The 19,595-nt window shown below is 40.6% G+C and overlaps 1 long non-coding RNA gene across 1 annotated transcript in view; it reads left to right on the top strand.

Annotated features, from left to right (window-relative positions):
* The first annotated feature begins 1,914 nt into the window (after positions 1-1,914).
* Positions 1,915-19,595, top strand: part of LOC144933544 (uncharacterized) — a 29,027-nt gene continuing 11,346 nt past the window's right edge. Inside the window, exons 1-2 of the long non-coding RNA XR_013637065.1 lie at positions 1,915-1,941; positions 3,751-3,809. This is a non-coding gene — a long non-coding RNA (uncharacterized LOC144933544). The remainder of the gene's footprint in view (positions 1,942-3,750; positions 3,810-19,595) is intronic.

Below are 19,595 nucleotides of genomic sequence, written 5' to 3'. Positions count from 1 at the left end.
TATTGATCTGGCATACCTCATGAGATTTACAAGTCTTTTTAAGATTTAGTTAACAGCTGATAAGCGAGGGTGTCTTTGTGTCGGGTAATTTAAAATTGACTTGGTTGAGCTCCTAAAAAGTTCACACACTTGCAATGAAACGGATTCAGGAAGAGCTTGCATCGCAGGCCCATCAGCAATATTCTGTGCAGCAGGTATAGGCTTGGAGTACTTGAGAGTTTTTTTTTGAAGTCCAAGAATAGCATTCTTCCAAGACAGCATAAAATAATACGTGAATGCTGGGGGTTATTGCACAGTGCAGATGTGGAGGAACTGTAGAGGCAAGTGTTATTTATGGATTTATTAAATGACATTGTATAAGCTGCGTTTGAAAACAAATGTGACAAATTGTTGACAAAAGCTAATTTAAACATGACCAGGGAGAGGAAAAAAATACGTTTAGTTCGTGTTAATAGCTGTCAGGGAATGCACACTCTATTAAAAAAAGTTTTAATTAATTGATCATTCTGGAAATTATTTAATTACCTGCAAATGTATTCATTTTCTCCTCATGACAACAAAAAAAGAGCTTCACTTTCACGTCACAGACAATATTTATAGGCGCTCTTAAAAATTACATTCAGAACTCATGCGTAGTGTTAAATATATCTGCTGGTTAAAAGAGTAAATAGTGCATCTTCTTGGTTCTTTCGGTAAAGTCACGTAGAAGGGAAGTAATGAAATAATAAAAATAAAACATAATAAAATAATTCTCACGACGTTTCGGCCACAACGCAAGCAGCCGTCCTCAGGTGGAGAACAGGTCCGTCAAGTAGACAGAGTCTGAATGGCACGCTCCAGGCTTGGAGCGACTATTTACGCTCCTCCATCCCAGCATAAATAGTCGCTCCAGGCCTGGAGCGACTACTTATGCTGGGATGGAGGAGCATAAATAGTCGCTCCAGGCTTGGAGCGACTATTTATCCCAGCATAAATAGTCGCTCCAAGCCTGGAGCGACTATTTATGCTGGGATGGAGGAGCATAAATAGTCGCTCCAAGCCTGGAGCGTGCCATTCAGACTCTGTCTACTTGACGGACCTGTTCTCCACCTGAGGACGGCTGCTTGCGTTGTGGCCGAAACGTCATGAGAATTATTTTATTATGTTTTATTTTTATTATTTTATTACTTCCCTTCTACGTGACTTTACCGAAAGAACCAAGAAGATGAATCCCTGCAGTCACGAAAGAAGCTTTAAATCGAAAAGTAAATAATGCATTCACAGGACAATCTGATCTAATTTTTGTTATTAACTATTTCCTGATTGTTTTTAAATCTAAATTCTTCCTGTTTCATTAACTGGTAAACCAAAAATTAAGCGAGTGTTTTGACTGACAGTTCTTTAACCAGGATTCTGGCTGTAGGGCCTATTGTGTGAGGTTTTCCAACTAATTCAGTCCTTTGTCAGAAAATATTGATTCTCTGTGTTGTGCTATTCAAAATGCTGATGCATCAAGTGACGCCTCGGTAGAGAGACTGACTGCAATAATTAACTTTTTTTCTCATACACAATTGGGAGGTGCTTCTAGAAAACGAAAGTACCTGAAATTGGTTTTGGTTCCATGGGGCAGCACGGATATTACACGGTGCTTCTATGTAATCAAGTTGATTTAAGCTTAGGACCCAGCAGCCCCTGAGGCCCACAAATAACCTTTCCTATTGTTCTGGTCAAATCGCTTGACTCACAACCGGAAGGTTGAGATATCAAATGATAGTCGATGGTGGACTCTGACGATTATCCTCGTCAGCTTTCAATCCAATACAATGTGCACATCTTTCTGGGAAATCCAACAGCGGTACACCTGTGGATGCACTGGTCTTTGCCATGGGAATGTGGAATCGCTGGATTATCTCAAAGAAGACCTGCCATTCAAAACAAGTATGTATGGCAAAGAAAAAACCTGTGAGTATGACATGTATCTGCTCATCATGTGTGTACCAGTTCAATACTCTGCAGCTTCGTGGTAGTAAAAGTGTTGCTGTAAGTGTGTGAAACGGTAACATTCTAAGAACTTGTAAGCATTCAAAGGTGGTTATGAAATGCTAATTTACAAAAAAACGGACTGCCCTTTAAAATAATATGTTCAAATGTCATGCCTGACATTTCACGAAATTATCGCATATAAAATGCGGTTTAGCTCGTTTAAACATTGTTTCATTCGAGCTATTGGCGAGAGGCAGGTATGTTGCTCTGGTTTACCATTCCTCTAATTTGTAGCACTTGAGATCAATTATAAAAAGCCACGTGATGTTTTTGGTATGATTGTGCACGTACGTTTACAAATTGATGTGGATGTGCAAACTCAGAAATCGTGCAGGATATTTTTTTAATAGCCTGTTACTATGTGAATGTAGCTGCTAATTACAATTATGACCCAGATGTAATCGTGAGAGTCACGTGATGTATTTTACAGCAGGTCTTTGTTTGCTGGTATACCTCACGGCATTGCCACGAAGGCGTCAATTACAAATGTGTTTATTTTTTATTGAAATGTTATCATTGTAAACTGTAATACAACAACAAATATTACAAAAAGTAATATCAGTCATACTCTTCAAGTTCTACTGTACACAAGATATAACACAAATCAAGAGGCTTATTCATCTTTCGCGAGTTTTGAAAAAAAACCTACCCTAAAAATCGTACGAAGTTGGTAGATCGGCAGATCTCGTGTGGTGAGGTAAAGTGTGGGTGCTCCCACCTATTGTAATGTCTGTCCAGCATGGAAGAATAGGCCAAATTACCCCCAAGAGGGACTCAAGAGCTCCATCTAGTCAAGGACTTTCTTGCGAGCAATGAAGTGAGCAAGAAATTTGTGGGACTGCAGCTTAACCTCTTACCACACCTACCACAGCCAGCGAAATAAATGTGAATGTCTGTTTTGTCACAACCTTTCCACAATGATATTTATTGCAAGTACCGAATATTGAAAATACTTGAGATAGTGTTTATTGGGGGTTGTTCTTTGCAGTATTTGATTGTGTGATGGGTAGAACTGAGATTTAATCTACTCTGAGCTCATGCAAGCAGGTGATAATTGGTGGCAGGTAAATTGCCTGATAATGGATGGGTAAATTTAGCCTTGGGTAAATTAGCAGTACAAATACAGTTCGCCATCAATTTAGCAATTGGACTAACATGGCTGGAGTTGGGCTGCAAAACAATTCAGCAGAGCACATAGCTGTCTTTACATGGACATCTTGATGAGGTAAATATTGGCCTGGATATTTGGCTTGAGAAAATATTTACACATTGACCTGCTAAAGTAAACTGAATCTTTGTCTCCTGAAATTGGAATTTTGTGCCACCACTGCAATTCAGAGTACCTTACAAGGCGACATCGATTGTAAATGTATTTTACTATGTTGGGTAATTTTATCAGGTTGAGAGGGCTGTTTTTCTTTTTTTTTACAAGTTGGGCTATAGTCTTTTTTTCTTTAAATACAGTTGTTAAAGACATTTTCGGGAAAAAAGAACGTTTTGTAGTTGTGATGTCGGCATGTAATGTATCTGTTGAAAACAATGAGAAGAGCGCGGAGCAACGGATAGTGACAACCAAATATGATTGGAAGGCCAGCAGAGGGGGCTGCATGGAGACCAGGGTGAGGCGGTGGTAGATTCATGGCTGCTCTACTTTAGGACTGTCATTTATCTCCTGCGTGGTCTGTTTCGTTTTGACCTCGTAAATAATCTCTCCTATCTACCCCACAGAAGCCATCAACGACTTTGCTCGACCAACAACGCATCCTGGCACTGCACTGTGGTTCATGGTAATCGAGTTGTGTTTTGTCGTTTGATTCTAAGAGTGCACGGCAATTGGGTTATATGAAGATATATATGGTTCGTACGCATCCGTAATTGAAGGCTGGGAACTTCTGTTCGTAAATGACTTGCACAGTTTGGGGAATTGTGCGCATGTGTTTTAATTGAGAGAAGAAGTGGAGGCGATTCTCTTGGATGAATTTTTGATGCATCACTTTGGTAAGCTAGAATTTTATTTTATCTGGTGACTTTTAGAATCCTGTAAACATTGATGATCTTTATTTGTTACTAGCACGAATATATATCTACGTGTTGAATTCCAATTACAGTTAAAGCATAAATATTTCTCACGATGAAACATTGTTTTAATGAATAATGGATTAATACATTAATTTTTTTTTGTAAATCATGCTTTATTAAATTGGTTACAGCTTATAAAAGGAACAGTTTTTTTATAATGAGAACAATATAAAGTAATTAAATACGAATGCTGTAATCATCTTAAACTGACTGATTACACCGAAGAATAAATGGCAGTTATAAGGGACATTTAATATCCTCTCTGCAAATGTTTTGATTGTTATCTTGGACAGTAAATATGCTATTAAAACAAACAAAATCCTTGGCCTGACAAAATATTTTTGTTTTGTTTTCAAAATCATTTCCATTGGGATGATAAACGGACATACCTGAAACATTAACAACATGCACAATTTCAAAGTTCCTGTCAGCTTTTTTTTTAAAGCCTCATTTCAAAAATGTTTTCTGGGGGTGGGGGTATGGATAAAATTTTGAGATCTGAAACAAAAAATATGTCTGATTCACAAATTAGACCATATATAATCTACACAGGTGATCCTTGACATTGGTGAGTTTTTAACAAGCAGTTTAACAGGGATATGTACTATTCGCATTTCTAAAAATGGGTATCCTTTCATGCTAACAAAATATAAATTTAACTCAAAGCAAAGATATACTTAGAGCATAAATAGGCATGCCAGCTTAGTATTTAATATGAATACAGTAATACATATAAAAACTACTTTCAGAATTGTATCACTTCGGTATAAGTGTTGATTTTCATTTTCGTAGGTATCTCATGATATTCTTATCTTGTCATTTAACGTGGCAAATTTATATTTCACTGAAGTAGATTATGGCAGTGAAATTGAACATTTTCCTAGACCACTTGTACATGAAGAAACTCGGCATAACATTGTTTATGGACATGTCAAAGTTTAAGAGAATAGTTTCAACATTCAAATTGTCATCATCAAGTTACCTCCATTAGGCCTTCTTTAACTTTTACTATTAAAAAAATTGTCAGATATTACATGCTTGTAAAATTAAGTTGCGTGACATTTCTAGTCTTGTAGTGTTTCCATGATGACTTGACAGTTATATATTTTTTTATTTTGTAATGGAGCAGTGGTCCAGTTGTTAGTGTTGTTTAGCGCACTCTGGTACGAATTCAGTGACCCAAATTAAATTTCTGGCCACGGGCTAGCATCAGTGGTGAATGATACTGGAATTGTTTCTGGGATTCTCCCAACTTCACCAACCTGCACTGACCATTTTGGCGAAGTATGTTCAAACAATGCCCCTGACTGACATTGCAGGGGAGGCGTTCAGCAGTAAATTGACAAATGATTTTTAGTATTATGATTTTTAACCTAAATTAAGTTCAAGTTTGTCTTATTTGTTGCACAGATGATCCAGTTTAGCCAGTTTCCTGGCTATTTTACAAGGGGCATTTGTGGTACATGAGCACAGCATTGCGATCTATGGATAAAATGCACTTTATAAATGTAAATGATCATTATTATTTAAAAACATAATTATTGCAGAGGACGACTACAGGGTGCTTAAAAAATGTAGATAAACATTTTGTGCTAAAATGCTTGTAATAAGCTATAATATGACGTTTTCCTGTGAGGTTTATGATTTTGTGCTTTATACATTACACAAAATAATAATTCATATCGTTGTGAAGAATATAAATAACAAAATAGATAGGCAGACAATATATATATCCCTCATATACCTGTCTCTCTATATAACAACAAAAGTATTTCTTTCTCAACCCATTGGCTCAACAGCTTTTTGGGAGTGCAACATCTCAACAGCATCGATTCAAGACAGTGCGCGCAATCTATGCACTGGTTCAAACATTCAAAGTTTCATCAGAGTCAGGCTCTTGCTTGAACTAATTCTGCGGAACTGCCAGATGGTATAGGCAATGATACTCTCCCGAATATATGGGTCTAGAATGGCAATTTCCTTTTCCCTGGAAATGTACACGCCAATGCAAACCCTTATTGAACGATTCACAGGGAAGACATTTTTTTATCACTAAAAACAGCCATAACGAATTGCACGTAGACAGGTAATCTGATAGTAAACGAATCACATTGTTCGGACTGACGCTATTAAATCCACTGTGCTATTCAGATGGGTTGCCATGCATGTGTCGTGTTGTGTTATTTTTTTCTTATTTCCCACTTGGCTGAGCACATTTTACAAGTAGTCAAAATATTTTTCCTGTAATTTTCACCCAACATTGTAATTTACACCTCGATGCATATTAACGATCCATAAACCTTGTTTCAAAATCTCACCATTTCTAATATACTGTACAAATAACGCGCCTATCCCACAGATTCGTATACAGAACTGTAAACAATGTTTTGGCTCATTATGAATGCTCTTGCTCATGAATAGTCGACATCAGTAAAAATCAGGCAGTCACAACTTGCACGGATATCCAGAGACATGAGCAGAAGGCCTGGGAAGCCAGGCAAGATGAATAGTCTTCATCTTTGCGTGACGAGGTTATGATGTTTTTTTCGTGTACCGAAGCCTGAAAGCGAAAATACTGATGTGCCCAGACGAGCATGGGAGTTTCCATTTCTCATGCCCCTCGTATGCCTCGTTGAGCCAATAACATGTGCAAGTCTAGCTCGTGATGAACTCCAGTAAAACAGAGGTGAAACCCGAGTTGAAGGTAGAAAGTGGTAGAGACTGCCATTTTACTCCCTGATGGCAAACGGGTTGACACGCATCACGGAATAAATCAACTCCAGCCAATGGATGAAGGCCTCTCATACTGTGTCGATTAGTCTTTTTTGCATACTTCACCACACTGGTCGGTGTGGGTTGGTGATGTCGGGGAAGGGTGGGATCGGTTCTCGTATCACTTGCCGCTGATGCTAGCTTGCCGCTGAATTCCGGGAATCGAACTCGGGTCACTGGGTGAATATTACAGAGCACTAAGAATGCTTTGGAAATATTATTTTCTTGCACACATCATACACCTACCAGAAAAATATATAATGAAGATGCCGTTAATTTTAAAAAATATGCGATATTGATGTATTTGTTTGTTTGTAGACTAGCAGTGCTTTTGTGTGCCCTGTCGGCACGTACAGCAAAAGGATGTGCAATGCCAGTGATTGTCTGAGATTCAAGGTCACCTCTGCTGCCAATGCATCTCTGATTACCGCTGATATCGGATGTATATACTGTAACCTGAGCAAAACAGATGTTTTTAATTCTCAAAAGCCACAATGATTTCATAAAAATTTCTTTCCATTAAGAAAAACATCGCATTTAATCACAAAAATGATCATATTCAGTATATACGTGGAATCATATTTTATGAATGTCCTGTATGCAATGGTAAAGCTTTTGGCAATATAAATATATTTACTGCATTAATGTCTAAAATGGCTACATTTGTTAATATTCATGAAGTTCATTAATGGGCCAAATCAATTTTGAAGTTTATTTGGCAATTATCTTTTAAGTTAATTATTTAAATTATTAAAAGCAGAAAGTAAAGTCAACATGATTCATATGGAGTGACGGGGTTATACAGAGGAAATATACAACATATATGTTCATACATATATGTGTTGCCCTGTATTGTGAAGTTTAATTATCACTTCTAACGCTCGGATTTGCCGTCATTCATAACGTGGACAACTGTGACACTATCCTAGAGCCTGGCCAAGTCACACTCTTTCAACATTGCTCAAGATGTAACGAATTAAACCCGGTAGATTTATCACATAGTGGGCATCACACTTTCAGCCGACCGACCCCTTATGGCAAGGGGCTTGAAATTCAATGTCGCCACTGTTATCTAATTTGTCTAGATGTAAAGCGTAGCCTTGGCACTGGGCACTTGGCAGGATTAAAGGTGTCGTGGTGGTTCTCTGAGCAGCTTCCTCTACTTTTTGGCGGTCATCTTTATAACATCAATCACCTCCAATTTTTTAATCGGCGTCATCCTTGCTGCTGGGCATTCCTCATCCAAAGCGGACAATTTGTTGAAAAAAGGGTCCCAAAGATATGGACAATATATTGAATGTGACACTCTGCCAATACAATTTTTATTTCGTTTGCTGTAAAGGCAGAAAAAGAGCAATAGAATGAACCCAAATAATAATTATTATAATAATGCTTATAATTCCTTATACATTTCGATTTAAAGCTTTCGTGACTGCAGGGATTCATATTCTTGGTTCTTTCGGTAAAGTCACGTAGAAGGGAAATAATAAAATAATTTCCTATTTTATTATTTCCCTTCTACGTGACTTGACATACGTTGGGAATTAATGGTATTGGTGGGATCTGTCCTGCATCTAATAGGCATCGGTAGTTTAGGACCTGTGTCGTTGAATAAATCACTATGACTATGCCAATCTCGATTTGAAGCTTTCATGACTGCAGGAATCCATACTTTTTGGTTCTTTCGGTAAAGTCACGTAGGTAGAGAAATAATAGATCACGACGTTTCGATCGCAACAGAAGCAATCGTCATCAGGTGGGACAACCACAGCAGGAAAACCGAGCTGAAGTAGGCGAGAGATCTGTCGTGGCACGAGGTTATATAGGCCTCGGCAGTAGGGGGGAGAGAGAAGGGGGGCAGGGAAGGAGGCGGGGCAGAAAGTGGACCCCGCAGCAGCATCCGGCAGAGGTCGCAAACGGGTTTTGATTCCTTACCCGTACCCGGCCGCACCAGGGTCGGAAATGGGTACCCGTACCCGGCCAGTACGGGTACCCATTCCCTACCCATACCCTACCAGAAATGAGTGACAAACGGTTACTCACCAGTGACTCACGGCTTACCCGTACCCGGCCGCTCCAGGGTCGCAAACGGGTACCCGTACTCGGAGCCGGGTATCGGGTAGGGTACGGGTATCGGGTACCTGATTGTGACCTCTGGTACCCGGGTCACTGGAGTAAAGTGGACCACTGCGGCAGCACTGGAGACGTCGGCTGCAGCGGGGAAGAGAGAAGGGGGGGGGGGGAAGCAGGGCAGAAACTGGAGAGATCGGCAGCAGTTTTTCTTGCTGTGGTTGTCCCACCTGATGACGAGTGCTTGTGTTGCGATCGAAACGTCGTGATCTATTATTTCTCTACCTACGTGACTTTACCGAAAGAACCAAAGAGTATGCCAATCTCGTAGGATCTTTTGAGCTAAGCAGAGTTGAGCCAGATTACCACTTGGATGGGTACCACGGAAGCTTGCCAGATGCCACAGGGATAGAGCTGTGTGGTGATTAGAAGACAGTCGTATGTAGTGTCACCCTCTCGTATGTGTGAATTTACTCCGGGTTCTCCAGTTTCCACCCTCATGAAGCCAAACACTGATTAGCGTAGCAATGGCTAAACATATCAATGCAGGAACCTCCTGAAAAATAGTCATGAGGCTTTTCTGGGAAAATTATTGTCATTATTATCAGACCATATGCTCTAAATGCATGTTATTTAAGAGTGGAATATAAGGTTGTGGATGGCCGCTGCTAGCATGGTTCGGATGCCATTTCCTTTCCCGAGCATACACAATGCAGCAGCAGGTACATATTTATAGGAGGACTTTCCTGGTCGATATCCTTGTAAAGCTTTATAGCACTGTGGCACTTTTCCATCACTCTAAATTAATTAGTGAAGATTACATACACCAATGGCTATATCTAAATAATGCTGAATGTCCCTAATCTTGTCAGATTTCTGGTTGGGCCTGGATGGTGCTTGGATGCGTGACCACCATGTACAGTAGGCTGTGAAGGCCTTTGTGGTGAGAGGCAGAGGGCATGCAACAAAGTTTATTGTTGCATTGCGCTTCTTTGTGCCCCACCTTCACCAACTCGCACTCACCCAGTGTGGGGAAGCACGGTCAAATAATCACCCACGACACGCATTGACATAGGGAGGCCCTCATCCAGGTGAGGATTTACAAAATGACTCCAGTAGAACCCCCTCTTAACGACGGTAATTGGTTCCACGAAACCGGTCGTTAAGCGAGTATAGGAAATACATATTAAAGGCTTAATTCGTTCTGATAGCATTGAAAGTTACCCCCTTTCACCTAAAAAAGTGCTTTATAATATTTAAACAATGGATATTAATACATAAAGATACTAACAACATTATAAAGCCATAATATTAAAATAAACCCGGTTAATGCATTCATTCATATTTACTGTATTTACAAGAAGGGTTCTAAAGTAATGATATATTTTTGTCCCTTTCCTAAAATTGTCATTAAATACTCGCCAAAAAAATCCTAAAATACACGAAGCAAAGGATTTCATCACGGAAAAATGTTCGCCTGTAATTGTTAATCTAAAATTTTAACGAAATTATACGTCGGTGCAAGACGAGAACATGTAACACTGTTTTCCATTTGCATTGAACGTAAGCAGATAAAAGTATATTTTTTCCACTTCCGTCAATGTTACAATATCGATCTGAAGGCGCTGACAGGGAGGGAAGTGCGTGTGGTAGATGGATCGTGGCCCCCTGGAGCTTTCAGGGCCCGCTACTGATGGGCTCTGGATGGTGAAGCAGTTACCTATAAATAATCTGACGAAGAGCCCGGAAGAATTTTTAATCTCAGCATTTTACAGTGTATGTTGAAATTAGATCACGCGTTATCCTTGGTGGAGAAGGAAAACCAAAAGTTTACTCAGAACGAATATTTTTCTACACCTGTATATTCAATGTGACATTCGCTTAATAAAACGATGTAAATCAGCAAGGGCTAAATGTCATGCAACCTTAGTACTGTATGTACCAAATGTATCGCGCATCTCTGTACATGGTGACTTTTCTTTTGTACAACAAAGATTTATGTCAATGTGTTTACTTTTTCCGAGTCAGAGAGGTGGATGGACGGAGCAGCAGTTCCCTGCACTGCGCTCTGAAACTGGGTGACCCTCGGTTTGGTCCCTGCGCACGGCTAACGCCAATAGCAAGAGAGATATCTGAACTGGTCCCGAGCTGCCGCTTCACCATACTGCATGAACCAACATGGTGAAGCATAGTCAAACAACCAACTGACGAAACTCATTATAATGTTAATCATTTCCATTATGATACCACCCTAATTAATGCAAAAAATATAAATCACGCAACTAAGCTGCATACTATGTTTAACATAACTTCCATTTCCAATATTGTTCTGTGTGCATGCGTTTTTTTTTTCAAATACATGGCGCTAGTCTTTCAACATGTTTAAAAATAAGTAATATTTCCCCTATCCTGAAATTGAATAAATGCTTATAAAATTAGTTTTTAATCCCCCCCCCCCTCACGTTTTCCATTACAGCCGTAATTAAGTCTTTGCACGAGAAAATAAACTATTGTTAATTTACACCATGAGACCTCCTTTTCCAGTGGCAAAATATAGTGATAGGTTTTTACCCTTTGGACTGGTACAAAAACCGACACCTTTATACAAGGCATCATGTTTGCAATAACCACAACACAAGCAGTCAAAATGCAAACAAAAAGATAAAGGTGTCAGTTTTTGTACCAGTTGAAAGGGTAAAAACCTATCACTATATTTTGCCACTGGTAAAGGAGGTCTCATAGTGTAAATGCTTACCCAGAGTTGTACGCCTTTTGGCGTCATCTGGTCCAACACCAATGGAGACTAGGCTCTAAGAAAAGCTGTCTCGGGTGTGGACCAGTCAACTTCAAGGATAGTGCATATCATTATCATCATGAAAGTTGTCTCTTTTTGTTTGCATTTTGACTGCTGGTGTTGTGGTTATTGCAAACATGATGCCTTGTATAAAGGTGTCAGTTTTAGTACCAGTTGAAAGGGTAAAAACCTATCACTATTGTTAATTTTTCACTTGAAGTGCCTAAAGAGAAAAAAGTCAATCATTATAAATACGACTTGCGCATATAAAAAGAGCATGAACATTTGTAAAAAATGTTTACAAATGTATATTCTGAAAAACAATACACAAGGTAAAGCAGACATTACTGCATTCAGAAATATTGCAAATGTATTCGTTAAATAATAATAATTCACCCAGAGAAAAGCATCAGCAATTAAATGAAAGGTCATGCTTGCACATGTTATTAAGCAGTAAATGTTCCAGGAATTGTACAGATGTGCACACAGCAGAAATTAAATACAAATTATACACAGTCCTCGAATGATTCACCTAATTTATTTTGAATGGTCACAATGTGACTAATTTCAAATTATTAAAGGGTATACGTAGATAGGTTATGATAAAGGTTTAAAGAAGCATTTTTCATCCGCTTTGGCTGCTGCTTTAACATAAGTGAGCTGCACGTGTAAAAACAGGTGCCCCGAGCATCTGGAATCAATGCCAACTCGATGGTAATGGTTAAGTAATAACTGCAACATGTTTTTTTCATAGGATAAATGGCCCAGGGCACCGTTATACTGCGGTCAGGTTTACGTCCCAAAATAGTCCACACAAAGAAGTCACTTGCTGGAGAAATGAACACTGATGCCAATGGTCATCTTCACTTTGAATTAATAATAATAACAATGCAGCCATCAAATACACTTTGTCTTGACATGACCTTGGGTCTTCTGCCTGCTGCCAACAATGACTCAGATGCTATAACACAGGTGACATCGTCTGACTGTCGTAGTTATTGTATTTAATTGTATTTCTTTGTAAATAATGTTTTTGGTACGTATGTTTGCAAAGCATAGGACACAATATATACACTATTCATGATTGTTTTCCCTTTAAGGCATTATTGTTATTGCCCTATACAAGTAGATATTGTTATTTTAGCATGTTTTCTAAATGTTATTTGGCCTAAAATGTTTAACAATGCAGAGGCAGTTAATTGTACGAATTGCGTTCACGAAATCACTATGTTAAGCGATGCTTTATACGTTTTTCACTGGTGATAGATGCTGAATTAAATGTATTCTTCAATAATGTTCACAGTCGAGTTTTCTCAGTCAACACAATGTTATGCAACCATTCATTTCTATCTCTTGATATTGCTTCCTAACGTTATAAGGCAACTGTTTATATTCTAAAAGCATGATTCATTACTTTACCACAAATGGAAATGCCACTTTGTGAATTTTTTTTATGGTAATACATGTTTTTCATATTATATTTTGTAAATTATTGCTCTTCTCATGGCGCCATTGTGGCGAGATGTTAACTACCTCACCTGTTATACAGGAGGTCGTGGGTTCGACCCCGACCCTGCATGCGGTTACGTGGATTTTACTCTGCTATTTCTCTCCACATTTAGAAACACACGTTTAGAGTATTTGGCTGCTATACATTTCCACATGATAAGTCACTTCGTTGTGTTATCATTTGTGTGGACAGGTCGCTTCTGAAAGAGAGTGAATAGCTCAGTGGGCTTTACCTGGTATAATCAAAGAAAAATTAGTTTTTCGATTCAAGCTGTGTCGTCAGGCTCTGATGAAGATTCCTGGTCACTCGCTCACTCTCGTGCCATAATTCTGCAGAATCAACCCCCAAGCATATTGAGAACTGTGATCACACAGGATTTAGCTTATCAGTGAGACATGTCAAGGAAAAGCTACTGGTCACATTTTCCAGTGGCTTAATTACGTTATATTTGCAAAGTTTTTCATAGTAGCACATTTATAAATGAATGCTATCGTATATGCCGTACGGACACAATTTCTTGCACTGAAAGGTGGAAAATGTAATGCATTAAAGATGAGAATTTATGCTTTTCTCAATTAAATGTAGTGGAATTGTTTATAAAATTATACATATGACATTGTGATATATCATTGTCATCAATAATTGTTGTCATTGCTCCACGGAAAAACATTGTGAATGCTTAAATTACTATACATGTAATAATATTAAGATACATTTTTACTTATTTTTTAAAGTGTATTAGAGTAGAGGAAAAATATCCCGTAATAATAGATTTCTGGTGTTCATCGCATACATTTTAATACACTTGCCCCTTGAATACATAATATACTGTACAATGTAGATCTCATACAAGGCATATCTTATACAAAATTACCTCTTCACGTACCAGTGCTTCCATAATCAATTATTTTTTAAACACCACTGGGAGAAATTAGAGCAAAGATTTTGACTTTATCATGACTTTGATTGCAGTTACAGCGAGGTCTACTTAAAGATAATTTCCAAACAAGCATTGAGAAATTACTTTCCCCCCCTCCACCACATATTAATTGCATAGTGCTTATGATGGAGAATACAGATATTTTTAGAATATCACCTCCGTGGACCATTTAGACAATTCAACATTTAGTTTGCACACGCACCATATACATCTCATAACCTTGACACGGAATGACACACACCAAAGTGCACCATGTGGCCCTGCTCATGGTGCACTTTGCAGTTTTTAATATTCACTTTGTTAAAATTGAAGAGTGAGATTCAAAAATACTGGAGAAATAATAACAACGATTAACAGTACATTTCATTCGACTCAAGATGGCGAGATGGCTGAGTGATATGACAAATGAGCTGCCGCACCTGACATCCTCGATCCCAATGCAGGTTTATCAGCTATCCGTGATAAAACAGGATTCTCAAACAGGGTGAGCTGGTGGTCTTAGCTCGCTTACCAAGTCCTACACAAACATACCCTCATCAAATACAATTTAATTCTGAACTTAATTTGACCGTTCCACTCTTGTGTGTGGCAATATATCCAGGAGCTTCATTCAAGTGTCGAGATCTGCTAGCCATGGCGAGAGGGCGTCAGCACAGAGTTCATGTAGTTTTGTTATTCCGCCTTTGAAGGAGCATAGACCACAGTGGTTTACCATATGGTCCAAAGTTTGGGTTGCATGGCCCCGATCGTACTTCTGTGTCTTATGTCAATATTTTTCCATTTATCAAGGAGATGTGTGCATCGGCCTCCTGTTGATGCTCTGATGCGGTCGATGGTTACATTGGTGTCTATGAGGAGGAACATCAAAGCCCGGAGGTGCGACGATGTTTGGGTCGAGAATTAGGTGTTTATTCTGGACGTCCACGTTGTTCAACTCTATTTGCCAGTGTTCTTCCGGATCTGGGTGGGATTCTAGGATAGTGATAGATGGGGGACAGTGACTTGAATCAGTGGCACGGTACATTGATGATTTTATGGTTGATGGGTAGGTTGTCGTTAGCAGGAAAAATGTGTAAACTCCCTTGCAGTTTTCATGTGGATATTTTATGGCAGATGTTCACCAGAACAGGGAGCCAGGATATTGGTGCTGGTTTCCGTGTCCTGGTTATGATGCACATTGCATTATTTAATTGTGTATTTAGCAGTCTTGTGTACGAGCTCTCGGATTAGGGTTGGAGCTCAATTAACTGCCACTGAGTAGATCAGTGATAGGGTGACAATTCGCAGTTCAACAGCTGAGGCACCCCTGGTAATTTCTGCAAATATCTGTAGCAGGACAGTTCTTGATTTTATATTTTCACAGTTCTCTTTTATGTGGGGCTTGAAGGTCAGACTCTTTCCCTGATAACCCCCCCTATATATCTTGGAGTGGGTTCATAGCATATTGGGCAACCACAAAAGAACAGGTGAAAAACCCTTGGCGGTTTTGGAAGTATGTATTCAGTCTCCAGTGATGGAAATATGCCTCCAATTAAATGTCCTTACTTGTTAGAGTATTGTATTAGCAATGTTCTCAAGGTATGTCGTCTGCATATATGAACTTGCGAGATGATGTACATGGCAGGCCACTTATATATGTTAAATGGTGACACTTAGTTCTGAGCCTTGATGGAGGTCATTATTCATAATTCTCGGGTGGTTGTGTTTACCAGTGAGTTGTACCCTGAAAGAATGGTGTCTGGGCATCGCATCGATTAGGTGTACAGCAGAACGATATCGACTGATTTTGGCTAACTTCAGTGGCAGCCTATGACGCCACATAGGCAGCAGAGAGGTAAAATCAATGCTGTGCCAGTTTTGATGAGGGTGGTGAAGGCAGCAGGTGAGGAAAGTTTGAAATCCGGCTTTTTCAGGAGCCATTTGGGGGTTGATCATGGGGGAAAGTCTGGCAAGCATGGCACGTTCTATCAGCTCAGAGGTGAAGGAAAAGAGGAATATTAGCCTGTAGCTGTAGGGATTTCTGGCTTTCAGAATGGCAATGAATTTGGCTTGCTTCCATTCTTTAGGGATTTTGTATGTCCTGTTTTTGACAGTGAAGAGGTTTGCAAGCCATTCTTGTCTAAACTGTCCGATGTTCTTTAGGAACTCGGGACACATGCCATCGTATCCCTTTGCCTTGTTTGACTCTGTGGACCTGCTTGGCCACTTCCACTTCAGCGACAGTATACGGTCTTGGTTAGATGTATTGCACAAGGTGGTAGTTGACGCAAGGTGATGGTGAGTTATTTCCGGACAGCTTGTTTGGTGAGCTTGTCGATTAGTGCCTCTGAACAGGACAGCATGTGGGAAATTATGGCATTCACTTTGGTTGTTGGTGGTCTGTGCTCTATTGATATTGAGGCATCTAGATTGTGGAGGAGCTGCCAGGCTTCACAGCTTGAGTGAGGAAATTCACAGATGTTCATTACTGGACATCTGTGAACACTACTGGACATCTGTGAAAAAGAGCTTCATAGCTCATCGGATTCCTCCAGTATAAATACATATTCTGGTTCTGATTTTGATTCAAAGCTAGCAGTGACTATATCACAGCTATGATCATTAAGCATAATGATTAGACAGATATGTAACAATCTCAGAGCAGTGTGTTATGGGAAAGTGTGACCCCTGCTTTTAATGGATACACAGGCGACGTGTAATAGATACACGGGCCACTTGGAAGAACGGCCTTGTAGAAGTCAAATTAAAACTCTCTTCTGCAGCCATTCTCTTGGTGCCTTGCTCTGTTATATTTTCGAATGGATTCTAAGTCTTAAGAAAAATTGTTAATTGCACGATTGGAATAACATTGGGTGGGGAGGGGAGGAGACAGATTAACGGTCAATTATATTGAACTGAGACTTTGTTTGGCCAATAAATGATACTAATCTGACAGGCCATCTTAAAAAAGACAATTTGTTCCAATGAGCTCTCACTTGATTTAAAGTTTTCTTACCGACCTATAAGGACCAGATTTGAAGCCTTGCTTCGTTTTGAGGCAACTTAAAATGATCGCTGTTGACAGATTGTACAATATAACGGTACATTTTCCATGGGTTTCATGTCAAACTGCCCATTTCCATTTTGTCCCATTATGCATTTATTCATTATATTAAATTGATTGTTTAGTAAACAAATAATTTTCACATTGCTAGATGACTCTGATCGTTAACTCATTTGAACATACTTTCAGTGGCTGACACTGCTATTATGTCACTTGTCTACTGAACAATCCAAGCAATATTACTTCTGCCTGTCTCCGTTTGAAAGTTTCACGATTCTAAATTTAACTTTAATACTTTAATGTTTCCCTGAACACTTTTGCTTCTATTGCTTTTGCCTGCCTCAAACTATCAGACATTTTCTAACTTATTTTTTGCTGTTGTCAGGGTTACATGCCTGTCAGTCAGACGGCATGGAATACAATTATTTGTTCATGGAAATTTTATCTTTACTGCTATTTTAATAATAATAAATTCAGCCGTTTGTCAATGCATTGCTGAATAAAGGCATCCCCATGTCATACCAGCCACAGGGGTATACTGACCATACTTCACCATGTTGGTCAATTCGAGTTGTGGTTGAGAATCAAACTCAGGTCCCCAGTTTTGTCGCGTCGTGCGGTAACCACTGCACCACTACCCTAGTGCTGCTGTACAACACTTCTAAACATACAGCAGTGGTGGCCATGATGCTATGGCACAAATGCAATTACATGGCAACAACCTAGTGCTTACTGCACACATAATCAGATTTCACGTTTCTATAGGTGAAATATGGATGGAATGCTGTGACATGGAGATATGATTATCAAATGTTTCATCAAAAATGTTGCATTGCCTAATTTAATTAAAATTCTTTATTCATAGATGTATACATATTTTCAAATATGGGCCTTTTTATGATTTACAAAGATTCTTTAGGACTAATATGTGTGTTGAAATTCATACGCAATGTACGTAGCTAACCGTGTTAATTGGAGGTGCGGGGGAAAGACAACAAACTAATTACAAAGACAACAAACTAAACACAATATACTTGTAATGCGGGCGTAAGCGACCTTCCGGAGGTGACGTCACGGGGGGTGGAGTCATGTGACGTGGGGGGAAGGTTCGGGGGCCTTAAGCGGGTAAACCGGAAGGGGAAGGCAGTCGGGGTGTGAGCGGAAAAGAGTGAGGCCACGCGGGCAAGTGTGGAGAGGGGGGGGCGCCGACGGCCATCGGGAGCCAACCCCGAAGATAAGAGGAAGCTGCGGAGTGGTGTGCAGCTGGGGAGGAGACAGCCAGGAGGGCTGCGTGTTAGAGGCAGCGGTGTGGCTGCCAGGAGGAGCTGCGGAGAGAGAGAGAGAGAGGGGGCTGCTTGTTAGAGGCAGCGGTGTGGCTGCCAGGAGGAGCTGCGGAGAGAGAGAGAGAGAGCAAGAAGCTGTGAGAGCTGCGGAGGGAGAAGAGCAGCAGCGAGTACAGCCAAGGGGGGCTGTGTGAGAGAAACAGCAGCGGAGCTGCTGTTGTGGATCGGGCCGACATTGGAGTCAGCACCGTGGAGAAGCTACAGAGTAAAGACAGCCGTGTGGGTGTACAGCACGAACCGAATAATAAAGGACACTGAGCCAGACATCGTGGTCCAGTCGTTTATTACACTGGTGTCGGAAGTGCAACGGCATGTCGAAACAAGTGAGGAAGAAAGTTAATCCGGCGCCTGCATCGGCTTCTTCGTCCGACGACGACGAACTCCCCCCAACCACGGATCCTGTTGGGGTGGTGGAGGAGAGCCCGGCTGAGGCGACCACGGGAACGGGAGTGGAGGATGTTGGCGCGGTGGCGGGTCCGTCGACATCATCAGACGCGGATCAACGATGGCAAGCGATGGCGGTACAACTGGAGGCACTTAAGGACGTCCTGGCGCATCTATGCCATCTCGTCGCGCCAGGGACGATGGAGGATGCAAGTGGTGCTCCGCGGGCCGCCACGTTGCCTGTCCTGCCGCCGCCATTGCCCACGCGGCAAGAGGCCGCCATTTTGCGCGCTCCGTGGCGCCAAACCGCCATCTTGGCCACGCCGCGGGCCGACGCCATTTTGAATTTGCCATCACAACCACCACCATTGGAAGACGGCGGGAAGAGGAGTCGGAGTCGCCACCTTACAACGGTTAAAGAATTTTCCGTCGGTGGGGACTGGAGCGCGTTCGCCTGCCGCTTCTTGGCGGCGGTACGCACAGCAAGATGGACCGATGCGGAGGCTTTGGAGGTGTTGCCGACTCTCCTGGACGACGAATCTGTCCGATTCTTCCGTTCCATAGCGACCGATAAGAAGGCAACTTTATGTGGTGTTTTTCAAGAAATGGCCGATGCTTATGAGCCACCAGATGATGCG

Source organism: Lampetra fluviatilis, chromosome 7, assembly GCF_964198595.1.
Source record: "Lampetra fluviatilis chromosome 7, kcLamFluv1.1, whole genome shotgun sequence".
Classification (NCBI taxonomy): domain Eukaryota; kingdom Metazoa; phylum Chordata; class Hyperoartia; order Petromyzontiformes; family Petromyzontidae; genus Lampetra; species Lampetra fluviatilis.
Note: the sequence above shows the minus strand (reverse complement) of the source record. Positions and strands in the feature narration are given on the sequence as shown.